This window comes from Adiantum capillus-veneris, chromosome 1, assembly GCF_014529385.1.
Source record: "Adiantum capillus-veneris isolate H3 chromosome 1, ASM1452938v2, whole genome shotgun sequence".
Taxonomy (NCBI): domain Eukaryota; kingdom Viridiplantae; phylum Streptophyta; class Polypodiopsida; order Polypodiales; family Pteridaceae; genus Adiantum; species Adiantum capillus-veneris.
In genome coordinates, this window is record NC_140931.1 from 105,806,180 (window position 1) to 105,821,654 (window position 15,475).

Genomic DNA, 15,475 nt, shown 5'->3' on the forward strand with positions numbered 1-15,475 from the left:
CTCCCTCGTCAATCATTTGTGACTCATCTTCATACCTTGCCCTTGATAGCATATCTGCCACTGTATTGTCTTTACCTGCAATGTCCTTAAACTTGGGATTTAAGGACTTAATGTAGGCAATCCACCATAACATAGCAATGTCTGGCGTTGAGCAGCTTGTAATCATCCTGAGAAGTGGTAGACAATCTGTTTCTACAACCACACATGCACCAATTAGGTACTCTTTTCCACTTTTCAAGGCTGTAACCATACCCCATAACTCTCTCTTTATCTGTGGATAGTTTCTTTGGCAAGCACTTAGTACCTTTGCTCCAAATCTTACCACATACCTGTGTCCTTCTTTGTCATCTTTTCCTATTGCCCATCCAATCCCTGTAGGACTGGTGCCTACTATCACAATTACTGGCCTTTGACACTCATAGTCTACCTTTCTCAAAGTCGTTGCTGAGTGGAGCAACTCCTTTAGCTTGTTCATGGACTTTACATGTGCTTCTATCCATTTAAACTTTTGATTCTTTCTAAGCAGCTGATAAAGAGAATCAACTACATGTGCATAATGTGGAATCCAAATAACATAGAAGACACATGCTCCCAGAAACATTCTAACCTCAGTGATGCTAGTGCATGTTTCTTTCATTCTTTGGATGGCATCTACCTTTGTTGGACAAGGTTTCCTACCATATGGTCCGCACATGTGTCCCACAATGAGCACTTCATTGACACCAAACATAGACTTTTTCCCTGACAATGTAAGATTCACTTCTTCCAACTTAGACAAAATTTTATCACAATCATTTATGTGATTTACCACAAACCTGCGACATCCCTTGAGATTGAAAGCTTCATCTTTGTCACTTTCTTCACATCCTTTGATAGGCAAATCACCAATGAAAGGCATTGTGATTTGAGGAATAAAGTCACGTAAGACCTTATTCATCCCATTCATCATATGTGCAACCGAGTTGGTTGCTCCCTTTGGCAAGGTACACATCCTTACCAAACCCAAAGGTGTCCTCATGGTTGTCAAGTCTCTGCTTTCGATTGCAAGCTGAAATTGATCATACCCTGAGGAGAGATCCCCCATTGAGTAGATTTCCCTCCCTGCAAACTCATCCACAATTGGACCTATACCTACATTTCTAATTGTCACCTTGTTCACTGGTTACATATCCTGGATGAAGCGTAGAGAACCATTGTTCTTTGGAACTATGAACCACCTGTTTGAGTATGGAGCACAAGAAGGCTCCAAGATTCACATTTTGATTTTCTCATTCGATAGCTCTACTAGCGTTGGCAAATGAGCCTTTGGAACCGGAATAGGCCGCAGATTCCAAGGCACATGAGGTATTGTGAAAATTACCATTGGAGCTACAATAAAAGGATTAACATATCCTATCTCATGTGGCTCAAATGCAAAAGCCTTACCATGCTTTGAAAGCATTTCTTTGAAGCACTTTGTCTCCTCCTGTGTTGGAAACTCCTCGCTGCCAATTTGCAACTCTTGAAAAGACTCCTTTGTGAAGGTATGCCTAATCTTTTTAGGATTCCTCAAACGTGGTTGTAAAGAAGCATGCTCAATCGTTTCCCTGTTGTTGGGTGGTAAGGGTGAAGCTACTGGTTTCACCTTCTTTGCTACACTCTTGTATTTAGTTTCAACATGGACTTCTGGGCCAACTGTTTGGCTTTCTTTAAAGGCTTCTATTACTTGATACATTTCCATAGAGCAAAATTCCACAACTTCATTTTCAAGATGCAAACTACAATGTATTATAGCATCAAGCTCACCCATAGTATCTACAAAAGAAACTTGCTCACACAAACCCAAAACATTTTCAGTAGGCTTTAGCAACCCACACTTTTTCATGCCTATTTGTACATTATGCACATATTGCCTCTCACATCTCTTCAAATCTTCAAGTTTTGTAAAACATATTGATCCATTCCTTGTTACCAAGGAGCTCGTTGAGAATGTTTCACCTATTTTTGGATGAGACAAGACCCTTTTTCTTTCTGTACCACTGCAATCCCGCGTTACAATGGTACTTGGCCAAAACCCATCATTTCTCTATGATCATGAAAATCTTTGCTCACCTTTGGTAGAGGATGTTCTCTGAGGTTGACACAATTTCTCTCATGGTTTACACAAACTGTGAGATATTGGACCGCTTGTTTACCATCTTTATTACGTATCCTAGCATTTGTTGAACCATCATCCATTACCTTTGTTTCCATTCGAACTCCCACAATGTAGGGCTGTCCAAGGATGAGATGATATGAAGATGTACCCTGTACAAAGAAGTTTTGGTCAATCTTTACATCACCTATTGTCACCTTCACACCTGGACATGCTGCATACAATTCACCGGATGAATTGTTTGCCACTTTTACCATCTAGCCATGATCTGTGTCCATCGACCATTTGCACTTGTTGTAGAGACTCTTTGACATTATGTTTATTTCTGAACCATGGTCAATCAAGGCAACAAATGGCTCTTCAAGATCACCTACCTTGACCAAAATTTCTGTAGTAGCCCTTGCCCAATGACTTCGTGAATAGTAACTCCTAGGAATATCTTCAACATCATTTGAGAAATGCACTTGCTTCACTCTCCCACTAGATTGGTAGCATCCTACCTCAACTCCATCATCCTCCTTATTTTGCAGCTGCATCCCTTGTGTCTTCGAGGTTTCCCCTTCAACCTGTGGATGAGAAACTTCAGCAAGGGTTTGCCTCTTCCTCTTGATGATGTCAATGATCTCCTCATGGAATTCACGCTTTGCAATGCCAAGAACTTCTCCCATAGTAAACTCAATCTTGCTATTCAAGATCCTTTCCTCCAAGACTTTCTTTAAATCTGTAGCAACCTCAATATTAGATTGTAGTTTATAAGTTGGGCCGTTTGTCTTACCTTTTGTTGGATCTTTCTTCTTTCCTGTTGTAGACTCGTCCATGAGTACTTCAGGTGGAGACGCTCCCTGTGTTGAGGGTGTTTGGGAAGGCATTGAGTCGCTTCTTCCCCCACTTTTGGAAGCTCTTTTTTATGGTCCTTCATCAGCATTCTCACGTCTGTGCTTCTCTTCTACTATCGCCTCATTTTGTTGGCATTTTGTAATGTAGGCATGCACTGACAATGAGTCCACTGGATCATTCCATCTTGTTTCTAGACGTATGCAATCACCTGCTTCATGTAGAATCTTTTTTGTAAGCTTTCCCTTATTAGCTAATTGCATGACATTTGGCCAAATTTGACCATGATGGTCACTCGCCTCTTCATCATTAAGGTGCTCAATTTTTACTCCATAAGTAGCTGCCTCAACTTAAGAACTGGCACGGTTAGTTGCCATATCTTCTACTAAGTTTTGCATTCCCCCCTTCCCAAAGTTAGTTCTCAAGGGTAGACATGTCTCTCTTAAGTGGATTTTACCATCCTTAAAAAAGACAACATCTTTTGACAAAGCATCACTAAAATCATCACAATCACGTCTTACATGGTCTGTACTATCACACCAAATACATCTATTAACAAACCCTTCTTTGGGCTGTTGTCTTTGCCTAGGAAGTGGCCCTGATGGTTGGCCTTTTTCTTCAAGCTTTGCAAGCTTCACCTTCAAGTCACGCATTCCCTTCACAAGCTCATCTAGCATGGACTCATCAAACTTAGGAGCTATATGAGTAGGCCTTACCATTTTTTCAAAAGTTGAGGTTGAAGGAATTGTAGTGTTTACTACCATCTTGTCCCTTCTTCTTTTTCGTTTGGCAAGCAGTGAGACAGCACCTTCAACCTTATTCCAGTCGGTCTTTAGTCCTTGCTCAGCATCTTTATCTTCAAGAAGAAGCTCCAAATTTTCTTGAAACTCTTTGCCTGCAGCTTGTTAGAAATGATCTGTCTTCTCTGCATCTAGTGTGGCCCTTTCTGTCCTTGTGAGTTGTGCATAGCGCCGCTCAAATTCCCTAAGTAGCTCTGTTATTGATAGTCCTTGCTTTGGCTTGACTACCCATTCTAAGAATGTTCTTTTGGTCACTCTCTCCAAGTCCTCCATGAAATATTCCTCCTTTAAAGCTACTTTGAGTTCTTTCCAATTTCTCCCATTCCCATCTTTAATTGCCCTAACATGCTCCCTAATTTCTGGAGCAACAACTAGCTCAAAGCTTTGAATCATCTCACCTTTTGACACGCAATGCAGCTCCATCTCTTTCACATACTCACGTAAGTACTTGGTTACATCTTTGCCATTGAATTGATCCTTTCTGATGACGACCCCTTGTATGGCCTTCGTTGCTGAAATCTCCCTTCTTTCAGTGGCATGTTGTTGTTGCATGAACATTGCAAATGCTTGAAACATTTGCATTGTTGATGGATCAAAATGCATACCCTGTTTCTCAACATGATCACCCATGGTTACCCATAAATTCTCACCCTGGCAGTCTCGCGTGGGGTTCACCAAAACTATGTCAAGAAATTTGTGGTCTTGCCAGGAAAGCACCGGGTTTATGGCTGTGAGTGTTTGTGAGAGAACTCCAAAAAACTATATGAAGGAGTTAAACCATAGATGCCATGAAGACTAGGGTTTGAAATGAAGTGCAATCAAAGAAGTCCCACTTTTTCTCTCTTGCACTCACACACACAAAGAAAGAACACAAAAGAGAGTGTCAAAACAACACAAAGATGAAATCATCAAGGCTATGGTCATATCGTATCATGGGTAAGATGAAAGGGTTAATAGCTGAGTTAATGGCATTCAATATTCGCTGACCAAATAGGCTACAAATTGTTCTTTGGAATTGTAGTTTTGTGCTTACCATAATATATATATTTTGTCTAGTGATTTGGATTAATTGTGTGTACAAATCCTCTTGGTTCATAGCAAGATAACTACGCTTATGTCAAAAGAAAATTTATAGTCTATGAGAGGTAGTATAATGGGATCCGGTGATAGAAGTATTTCATTGAGCCTTTATGGGCCAAAGAGAAACACTATACGTTGTTGAAAGTGTATTTTATGGCTAATCCATACGTTAATTCTAATAGATCGTACAGAGTGAAAGCGATAGAAATTATCATCATGTGGATTATTCATCTAGGATAACTCTAGTATGTGTAAAATGTAGATACGAGAGAAGAGAAGGGAAGAGAAGATAAGAGTGTTTCCCTCCCAAGCCCTATTCTTGCCCGTAGGCAATAAGGATACTGCGGGGAGAGATGTAACTATAGCAAGGAGAACCTAAAATTTGTAGAGAGGATGAATTACTAAGAGTGAGAGAGATAGGTTTGGTTAAGGATATGAGATTAGATATATATATATGTTGGATTAGAGACGAAAAAGGAAACAACAAAAAATCAAGAAAACATCAATGTAGAACATATCTTACTTGACAAACCCTTCGACACCATTATTGATGGAGAGAGAAGAAGAGTGGATAATTCCACTTTGATTGATACACCAAGTGCAAGACCTTCTTTGATTAGAGTTGATCTTCCAAGGTTAGCTTGTTGCAAGAATGGCTAGTCTTCTTCTAGGAGAAAGTGTTACACTAGGCTTCTGTTAATGGTTATGGCATTACTACTCACTCCCTCATGAATTCCTCTCATCAATGGCTTGAATTCTTGAGTTCTTTTCAAGGAAGAATAGGTCCCCTTTTATAAGTGAAGGGAACCCCCAAGGGTTTACACAAGAAGAGAGGAGCCAGTGTGAACAAAAATTGGAAAAGTTGGAAATGAGTTGTCCCTGCATGATGTGGGCAGACTGGGGTCCAGTGTTTTGATCATATCTCCTCAACTGTGGCTCCAAATAAAAAAGTAAAAGTATGGGCAGAAACTTCAGCTCATGACCTACGACGTCTTTTTTATATGTATTTTCCAATTCAGATTGGAACCTTGTGTTAAAAAATCATCAAAATAGGGTCCATTTCTGGCAGCAAAAGTCTTCCTGTGGTCCCCTTAGCCTAGACTTTCATTTGATTCCAAAGGACACCTCATGCCATATGAAATCATGACATTGCTCCTTGACAAAGCTTTGTAATCATGCTTGCAATAATGCATTAAAATAAGTGTATCTTTGAAATCATGTCACCTAGTGTCCCACTAGGATTTGATTCCCTCCTAGTAGCTATTTAAAAATAAATATAAGAAAAATATGAAAAATATATAGAATATATATATATTAGAGTTTACCCTAGATATAGGATCTAGCTAGGGTGTGAGATGATAATGAGATAGTAGAAATAAAGAATCAATGCTTTTTGCCCCAAGTTAAAGAGGCGGAGCTATTGACACTTTTTCCATAGTATTTTCTGATGGTAAAGTAAGAATAGATTACCCGTGAGAAAAATAATAGGATGAGATAGAAGTCTTATTATTATACTTAAATATGCATATTTACATTATAAGAAATATAATTTTGTATCTAAAGAATTACAAGATAGATCTTGTAGCTTGCGTTCCCACTATGTACGTGTCACACCACGACAACGTAGACTCCATACCATTCGCCAAACTAAACGCTGCGGCGGTTGTATGCATGTTTGAGAAACATTTTACTACTACCATGCTAACCATTCAGGTGCATCTTCTTGTTCACATAGCTGATGAGGTGGAAATAGCTGGCGCAGTACATTCCAGATGGATGTTCTTTTTAGAACGTTTCATGAAAACGCTCAAGGGATATGTGCATCAGAAGGCACGTCCGGAGGGTAGCATGGCACTGAAGGTTGGCTGGTATCAGAGTCCCTAGTGTACATTGGAGAGTGGCTAGACGGATTTGATAAAGCGTGGGACACGTTATGGTGAACCATAGATGATGAGCGCATGTCTAGAATTGTCATGTGCAATCTCGATGTTGAGAAGAAGATGACGGAAGATCTAGAGGCTAAAATCAACCAATTTTGCATGCTTCACAATCCAGTCATGCATAAGTGGATTTCACAATATGAGGATGCAAAGCAAGAGCGACAAAGGGCAAGAATCGAGTGGAGATGGGGAAGAGGACCACCGATGCACTATCCGATGGGTCTGGAGAGCCTACCAACATTCATGAGCTTAAGATGGTTGCACAACCAATTGAAAAGCGCACAACAGTGCGGTGAATAAGTGAATGAGGAAGAGTGGGAGTACTCTAGGGGTTGCGCGACCAAGGTAAGTTTGCAATGTACAACTAGTAACTTTCTAGATGTTTGAACGGCCACTCATAATCTTTGTTGATTGTAGTATAAGTCATACACAGCAGCATGGTGTAAAGGTTGACATTTTAGGGTGGAACGAATAGACAAAAAGCGTTTTACTCAAGATTGTGGAATCATGGAAAAATTTGAACAGTCTAGTCGACGACAGTCCTCTGATGTAGATCCTGTGGTGGCGGATCTCACTTACTTTGGCACGCTACAAGAGATTTTGAGGATCGATTATAGAGGATTTTTTGTCGACTTGCTCGATATGCAATGGTTCAAGATAATCATGGAGGGTCTCAATGCTACTGTGCATACAGGAGAGTCTGGTTTTCTTGAGGTGGATTCAACTAAGAAATGGACCGACCTAAGAGACACTTTCGTACTACCCGAGCATTGTGAACAAGTAAGTATGTAAATAGTTAACATCCCATTTTAGAATTTATGTGCTTGGAAGCTCTCATGTAAGTTATGTGGCTCTTGCAGGTGATATTTCATCCTACAAAGTCTGCATCAAACTAGTGGTACGTCATAGAGGTAGCCCCTCGTAGTGTACGGACGTATGAAGGCTACCATGTGACAATCACAGCCGCATCAATGGAGGAGATCGGAGAAGATGCTCAGTCAGAAGCCGTGGAGGGGGTGCCAGACGAACATCAAGCTGCTACTCTCTATGGGTTGCATGCAGAGGATCTACAAAATGAAACAAAGGACATCTATTTAAACGGAGAGCTCTATATAGATATAGGAAGTTATGCTGAGCTATGCGAGGATGAGAGAGAGATCTATTAAAGCCATAAATATTGTATTTGAACAATTTTGCTCCGTTTTGTAAATTCACAGTTATGCACTTGCCTCTTCCATCACTCAATTTGAATAGAAGAAGAACGCTTTCTGTTGCTGCTAGCCTTTAAACATTCCAAAGCTACAAGCACATTCAAGTTCTTGTACGATTCTCCGTTTTGAACAATTTTGCTCTGTTTTGTAAAAACTCTGGCTCTCTAAGTATTTGCGTCATTGTGTCATTGTATTTAATGTTCATTGCGTCTACTCCAGGTACATTGTCGAGAAATTTGCGGTCTTGCCAGGAAAGCACCGAGCTTATGGCTGTGAGAGTTTGTGAGAGAACTCAACAAAAACTATATGAAGGAGTTAAACCATAGATTCCATGAACACTAGGGTTTGGAAAGAAGTGCAATCAAAGAAGACTCACTCTTTGTCTCTTGCACTCACACACACACAAAAAAAGAACGCAAAAGAGAATGTTAAAACAATACGTAGATGAAAACATCAAGGCTATGGTCATATCGTATCATGGGTAATATGAAAGGGTTAATGGATGAGTTAATGGCATTCAATCTTGGCTGACCAAATAGGCTACGAATTGTTCTTTGGAATTGTAGTTTTGTGCTTACCATGATATAGATATTTTGTCTAGTGATTGGGATTAATTTTGTGTACAAATCCTCTTGGTTCATAGCAAGATAACTACGCTTACATCAAAAGAAAAATTATAGTCTATGAGAGATAGTATGATGGGATCCGGTGATAGAAGTATTTCATTGAGCCTTTCAGGGCCGAAGAGAAACACTATACGTTGTTGAAAGTGTATTTTACGGCTAATCCATACGTTAATTCTAATAGATCGTACAGAGTGAAAGCGATAGAAATGATCATCATGTGGGTTATTCATCTGGATAGTATGTGAGAAATGTAGATATGAGAGAAGTGAAGAGATGAGAAGTTTCCCTCCCAAGCCCTATTCTTGCCCGTAGTCAATAAGGATACTGCGGGGAGAGATGTACCTGTAGCAAAGAGAACCTAGAGAGGATGAATTACTAAGAATGAGAGAGATAGGTTTGGTTAAGGAGATCAGCTACATGTGTATAATGTGGAATCCAAATAACATAGAAGACACATGCTCCCAGAAACCTTCTAACCTCAGTGATGCTAGTGCATGTTTCTTTCATTCTTTGGATGGCATCTACCTTTGATGGACAAGGTTTCCTACCATATGGCCCGCACATGTGCCCCACAATGAGCACTTCTTTGACACCAAACATAGACTTTTTCCCTGACAATGTAAGATTCACTTCTTCCAACCTAGACAAAATTTTATCACAATCATTTATGTGATTTACCACAAACCTGCGACATCCCTTGAGATCCAAACCTTCATCTTTGTCACTTTCTTCACATCCTTTGATAGGCAAATCACCAATGAAAGGCATTGTGATTTGAGGAATAAAGTCACGTAAGACCTTATTCATCCCATTCATCATATGTGCAACCGAGTTGGTTGCTCCCTTTGGCAAGGTACACATCCTTACCAAACCCAAAGGTGTCCTCATGGTTGTCAATTCTCTGCTTTTGATTGCAAGCTGAAATTGATCATACCCTGAGTAGAGATCCCCCATTGAGTAGATTGCCCTCCCTACAAATGCCTCTGCAAATTCATCCACAATTGGACCTGTACCTACATTTCTAATTGTCACCTTGTTCACTGGTTGCATATCTTGGATGAAGCGTAGAGAACCATTCTTCTTTGGAACTGTGAACCACCAGTTTGAGTATGGAGCACAAGAAGGCTCCAAGATTCCCATTTTGATTTTCTCATTCAGTAGCTCTACTAGCTTTGGCAAATGAGCCTTTGGAACCGGAATAGGCCGCAGATTCCAAGGCACATGAGGTATTGTGAAAATTACCATAGGAGCTACAATATAAGGATCAACACATCCTATCTCATGTGGCTCAAATGCAAAAGCCTTACCATGCTTTGAAAGCAATTCTTTGAAGCACTTTGTCTCCTCCTGTGTTAGAAACTCCTCGCAACCAATCTGCAAGTCTTGAAAAGACTCCTTTGTGAAGGTATGCCCGATCTTTTTAGGATTCCACAAACTTGGTTGTAAAGAAGCCTGTTCAATCTTTTCCATGTTGTTGGGTGGTAAGGGTGAAGCTACTGGTTTCACCTTCTTTGCTACACTCTTGTATTTAGTTTCAACATGGACTTCTGGGCCAACTGTTTGGCTTTCTTTAAAGGCTTCTATTACTTGATACATTTCCATAGAGAAAACTTCCACAAATTCATTTTCAAGATGCAAACTAGACCTTATTATAGCATCAAGCTCACCCATAGTATCTACAAAAGAAACTTGTTCACACAAACCCAAAACATTTTCAGTAGGCTTTAGCAACCCACTCTTTTTCATGCCTATTTGTACATTATGCACATATTGCCTCTCATATCTCTTCAAATCTTCAAGTTTTGTAAAACATACTGATCCATTCCTTGTTACCAAGGAGCTCATCAAGAAAGTTTCACCTATTTTTGGATCAAGCGAAACCCTTTTTCTTTCTGTACCACCACAATCCCGCGTTACAATGGTACTTGGCCAAAACCCATCATTTCTCTATGATCATGAAACTCTTTGCTTACCTTTGGTAGAGGATGTTCTCTAAGGTTGTCACGATTTCTTTCATGGTTTACACAGACTGTGAGAAATTGGACAGCTCGTTTAACATCTTTGCTACGTATTCTAGCATATGCTGAACCATCGTCCATTACCTTTGTTTCCATTCGAATTCCCACAATGTAGGGTTGTCCAAGGATGAGATGATATGAAGATGTATCCTGTACAAAGAAGTTTTGGTCAATCTTTACATCACCTATTGTTACCTTCACACCTGGACATGCTGCATACAATTCACCGGATGAATTGTTTGCCACTTTTACCATCCAGCCATGATCTGTGTCCATCGCCCATTTGCACTTGTTGTAAAGACTCTTTGACATTATGTTTATTTCTGAACCATGGTCAATCAAGGCAACAAATGGCTCTTCAAGATCACCTACCTTGACCAAAATTTCTGTAGTAGCCCTTGCCCAATGACTTCGTGAATAGTAACTCCTAGGAATATCTTCAACTTCTTCATCATCATTTAAGAAATGCACTTTCTTCACTCTCCCACTAGATTGGTAGCATCCTCCCATAGCTCCATCATTCTCCTTTTTTTGCAGTTGCATCCCTTGTGTCTTCGAGGTTTCCCCTTCAACCTGTGGATGAGAAACTTCAGCAAGGGTTTGCCTCTTGCTCTTGATGATGTCAATGATCTCCTCGTGGAATTCACGCTTTGCAATGCCAAGAACTTCTCCCAGAGTGAACTCAAGCTTGCTATTCAAGATCCTTTCCTCCAAGACTTTCTTTAAATCTGTAGCAACCTCAATATCAGATTGTAGTTTATAAGTTGGGCCTTTTGTCTTACCTTTCGTTGGCTCTTTCTTCTTTCCTGTTGTAGACTCCTCCATGAGTACTTCAGGTGGAGATGCTCCTTGTGTTGAGGGTGTTTGAGAAGGCATTGAGTCGCTTCTTCCCCCACTTCTAGAAGCTCTTTTTTAAGGTCCTTCATCAGCATTCTCACGTCTACGCTTCTCTTCTACAATTGCCTCATTTTGTTGGCATTTTGTAATGTAGGCATGCACTGACAATGAGTCCAATGGATCATTCCATCCTGTTTCCAGACGTATGCAATCACCTGCTTCATGTAGAATCTCTTTTGTAAGCTTTCCCCTTTAGCTAATTGCATGACATTTGGCCAAATTTGACCATGATGGTCACTCACCTCTTCATCACAAAAATGTTCAATTTTTACTCCATAAGTAGCTGCCTCAAGTGAAGAGGTGGCATGCTTGGTTGCCATATCTTCAACTAAGGTTTGTATTCCCCCCTTCCCAAAGTTAGTTCTCAAGGGTAGACCTGTCTCTCTTAAGTGGATTTTACCATCCTTAAAAAAGACAATATCTTTTGACAAAGCATCACTAAAATCATCACAATCCCTTCTGACATGGTCTGTACTATCACACCAAATACATCTATTAACAAACCCTTCTTTGGGCTGTTGTCTTTGCCTAGGAAGTGGCCCTGATGGTTGGCCTTTTTCTTCAAGCTTTGCAAGCTTCACCTTCAAGTCACGCATTCCCTTCACAAGCTCATCTAGCATGGACTCATCAAACTTAGGAGCTATATGAGTAGGCCTTACCATTTTTTCAAAAGTTGAGGTTGAAGGAATTGTAGTGTTTACTACCATCTTGTCCCTTCTTCTTTTTCGTTTGGCAAGCAGTGAGACAGCACCTTCAACCTTATTCCAGTCGGTCTTTAGTCCTTGCTCAGCATCTTTATCTTCAATAAGAAGCTCCAAATTTTCTTGAAACTCTTTGCCTGCAGCTTGTTAGAAATGATCTGTCTTCTCTGCATCTAGTGTGGCCCTTTCTGTCCTTGTGAGTTGTGCATAGCGCCGCTCAAATTCCCTAAGTAGCTCTGTTATTGATAGTCCTTGCTTTGGCTTGACTACCCATTCTAAGAATGTTCTTTTGGTCACTCTCTCCAAGTCCTCCATGAAATATTCCTCCTTTAAAGCTACTTTGAGTTCTTTCCAATTTCTCCCATGCCCATCTTTAATTGCCCTAACATGCTCCCTAATTTCTGGAGCAACAACTAGCTTAAAGCTTTGAATCATCTCACCTTCTGACACGCGATGCAGCTCCATCTCCTTCACATACTCGCGTAAGTACTTGGTTACATCCTTGCCATTGAACTGATCCATTCTGTTGACGACCGCTTGTATGGCCTTCGTTGCTGAAATCTCCCTTCTTTCAGTAGCATGTTGTTGTTGCATGAACATTGCAAATGCTTGAAATGTTTGCATTGTTGCTGGGTCAAAATGCATACCCTGTTTCTCAACATGATCACCCATGGTTACCCACAAACTCTCACCCTAGCAGATTCGCGTCGGGTTCACCAAAAATATGTCGAGAAATTTGCGGTCTTGCCAGGAAAGCACCGGGCTTATGGCTGTGAGAGTTTGTGAGAGAACTCAACAAAAACTATATGAAGGAGTTAAACCATAGATGCCATGAAGACTAGGGTTTGGAAAGAAGTGCAATCAAAGAAGACTCACTCTTTCTCTCTTGCACTCACACACACACAAAGAAAGAACGCAAAAGAGAATGTTAAAACAATACGAAGATGAAAACATCAAGGCTATGGTCATATCGTATCATGGGTAATATGAAAGGGTTAATGAATGAGTTAATGGCATTCAATCTTGGCTGACCAAATAGGCTACGAATTGTTCTTTGGAATTGTAGTTTTGTGCTTACCATAATATAGATATTTTGTCTAGTGATTGGGATTAATTGTGTGTACAAATCCTCTTGGTTCATAGCAAGATAACTACGCTTACATCAAAAGAAAAATTATAGTCTATGAGAGGTAGTATGATGGGATCCGGTGATAGAAGTATTTCATTGAGCCTTTCAGGGCCGAAGAGAAACACTATACGTTGTTGAAAGTGTATTTTACGGCTAATCCATACGTTAATTCTAATAGATCGTACAGAGTGAAAGCGATAGAAATGATCATCATGTGGGTTATTCCTCTAGGATAGTATGTGAGAAATGTAGATATGAGAGAAGTGAAGAGATGAGAAGTTTCCCTCCCAAGCCCTATTCTTGCCCGTAGGCAATAAAGATATTGCGGGGAGAGATGTACCTGCAGCAAAGAGAACCTAGAGAGGATGAATTACTAAGAATGAGAGAGATATATTTGGTTAAGGAGATGAGATTAGATACATATATATGTATATGTTGGATTAGAGATGAAAATGAAAACAACAAGAAATCAAGAAAACATCAATGTAGAACACATCTTACTTGAAACCCTTCGGCACCATTATTGATGGGAGAGAGAAGAAGAGTGGATAATTCCACTTTGATTGATACACCAAGTGCAAGACCTTCTTTGATTAGAGTTGATCTTCCAAGGTTAGCTTGTTGCAAGAATGGCTAGTCTCCCTCTAGGAAAAAGTGTAGGCTTGGGCTTATGTTAATGGCTAAGTACAATTAGGCGTTACTACTCACTCCCTCATGAATTCCTCTCATCAATGGCTTAAATGCTTGAGTTTCTTCCAAGGAAGAAGAGGTCCCCTTTTATAGGTGAAGGGAACCCCCAAGGGTTTACACAAGAAGAGAGGAGCCAGTGTGAACAGGAATTGGAAAAGTTGGAAATGAGCTGTCCCTGCATGATGTGGGCAGACTGGGGTCCAGTATTTTGATCATATCTCCTCAACTGTGGCTCCAAATAAAAAAGTAAAATTATGGGCAAAAGCTTCAGCTCATTAGCTACGATTTTCATTTTAAAATTGTTTTCCAATTCGGATTGGAACCTTGTGTAAAAAATTCATCAAAATAGGGTCCATTTATGGCAGCAAAAGTCTTCATTTGGTCTCCTTAGCCTAAACTTTCATTTAATTCCAAAGGACACCTCATGCCATATGAAAGCATGACATTGCTCCTTGACAAAGTTTTGTAATCATGCTTGCAATAATGCATTAAAATAAGTGTATCTTTGAAATCATGCCACCTAGTGTCCCACTAGGATTTGATTCTCTCCTAGTAGCTATTTAAAAATAAATATAAGAAAAGTATAAAAAATACATAGAATATATATATATTGGAGTTTACCCTAGATATAGGATCTAGCTAGGGTGTGAGATGATAATGAAATATTAGAAATAAAGAATCAATGCTTTTTGCCCCAAGTTAAAGAGGCGGAGCTATTGATGCTTTTCCCATAGTATTTTCTGATGGTAAAGTAAGGATATGTTACCCTTGAGAAAAATAATAGGATGAGATAGAAGGCTTATTATTATACTTAAATATGCATATGTACACGATAGGAAATATAATTATGTATCTAAAAAAATACAAGATAGATCTTGTAGCATGCGTTCCCACTATGTACGTGTCACAGCACGACAACGTATGCTCTAGGTATGTTCTCATAAGCAGAGACGACGAGCACCTCCTCTCTCTCTCTCTCTCTCTCTCTCTCTCTCTCTCTCTCTCTCTCTATCTATCTATCTATCTATCTATCTATCTACTTGTCCATGTTTTCTACTCCATTCATTCAATATTAAGTATAAATTTTCGTGTGTTTAATGCAGGTATGGATGATGAGGAGTTTCTTTCTTCTTTGTCACCCCAGCAGAGATAGTGCTACGTGGAGTGTCATCGCTTTGGCGCACCGTCGCACGTTTCTACTCCATCCATATCTCCCTCTGTTTTGGAGTCCTCAGCGTGCTCTGAAGCTTCGGTGTCAACGAGACGATCTTCACACTCGTCTAGGCACCGGCGCTCTAGTGGTGGCAGTGACGGTTGTTGTGGGGTCCGCGCCATCGATGCTTCGACACCGCCTCGTGTTCGACGAGGCTCTTTACCCTCCCCTTCTTTGCCCGTCCCGACACCAACCATGGCAT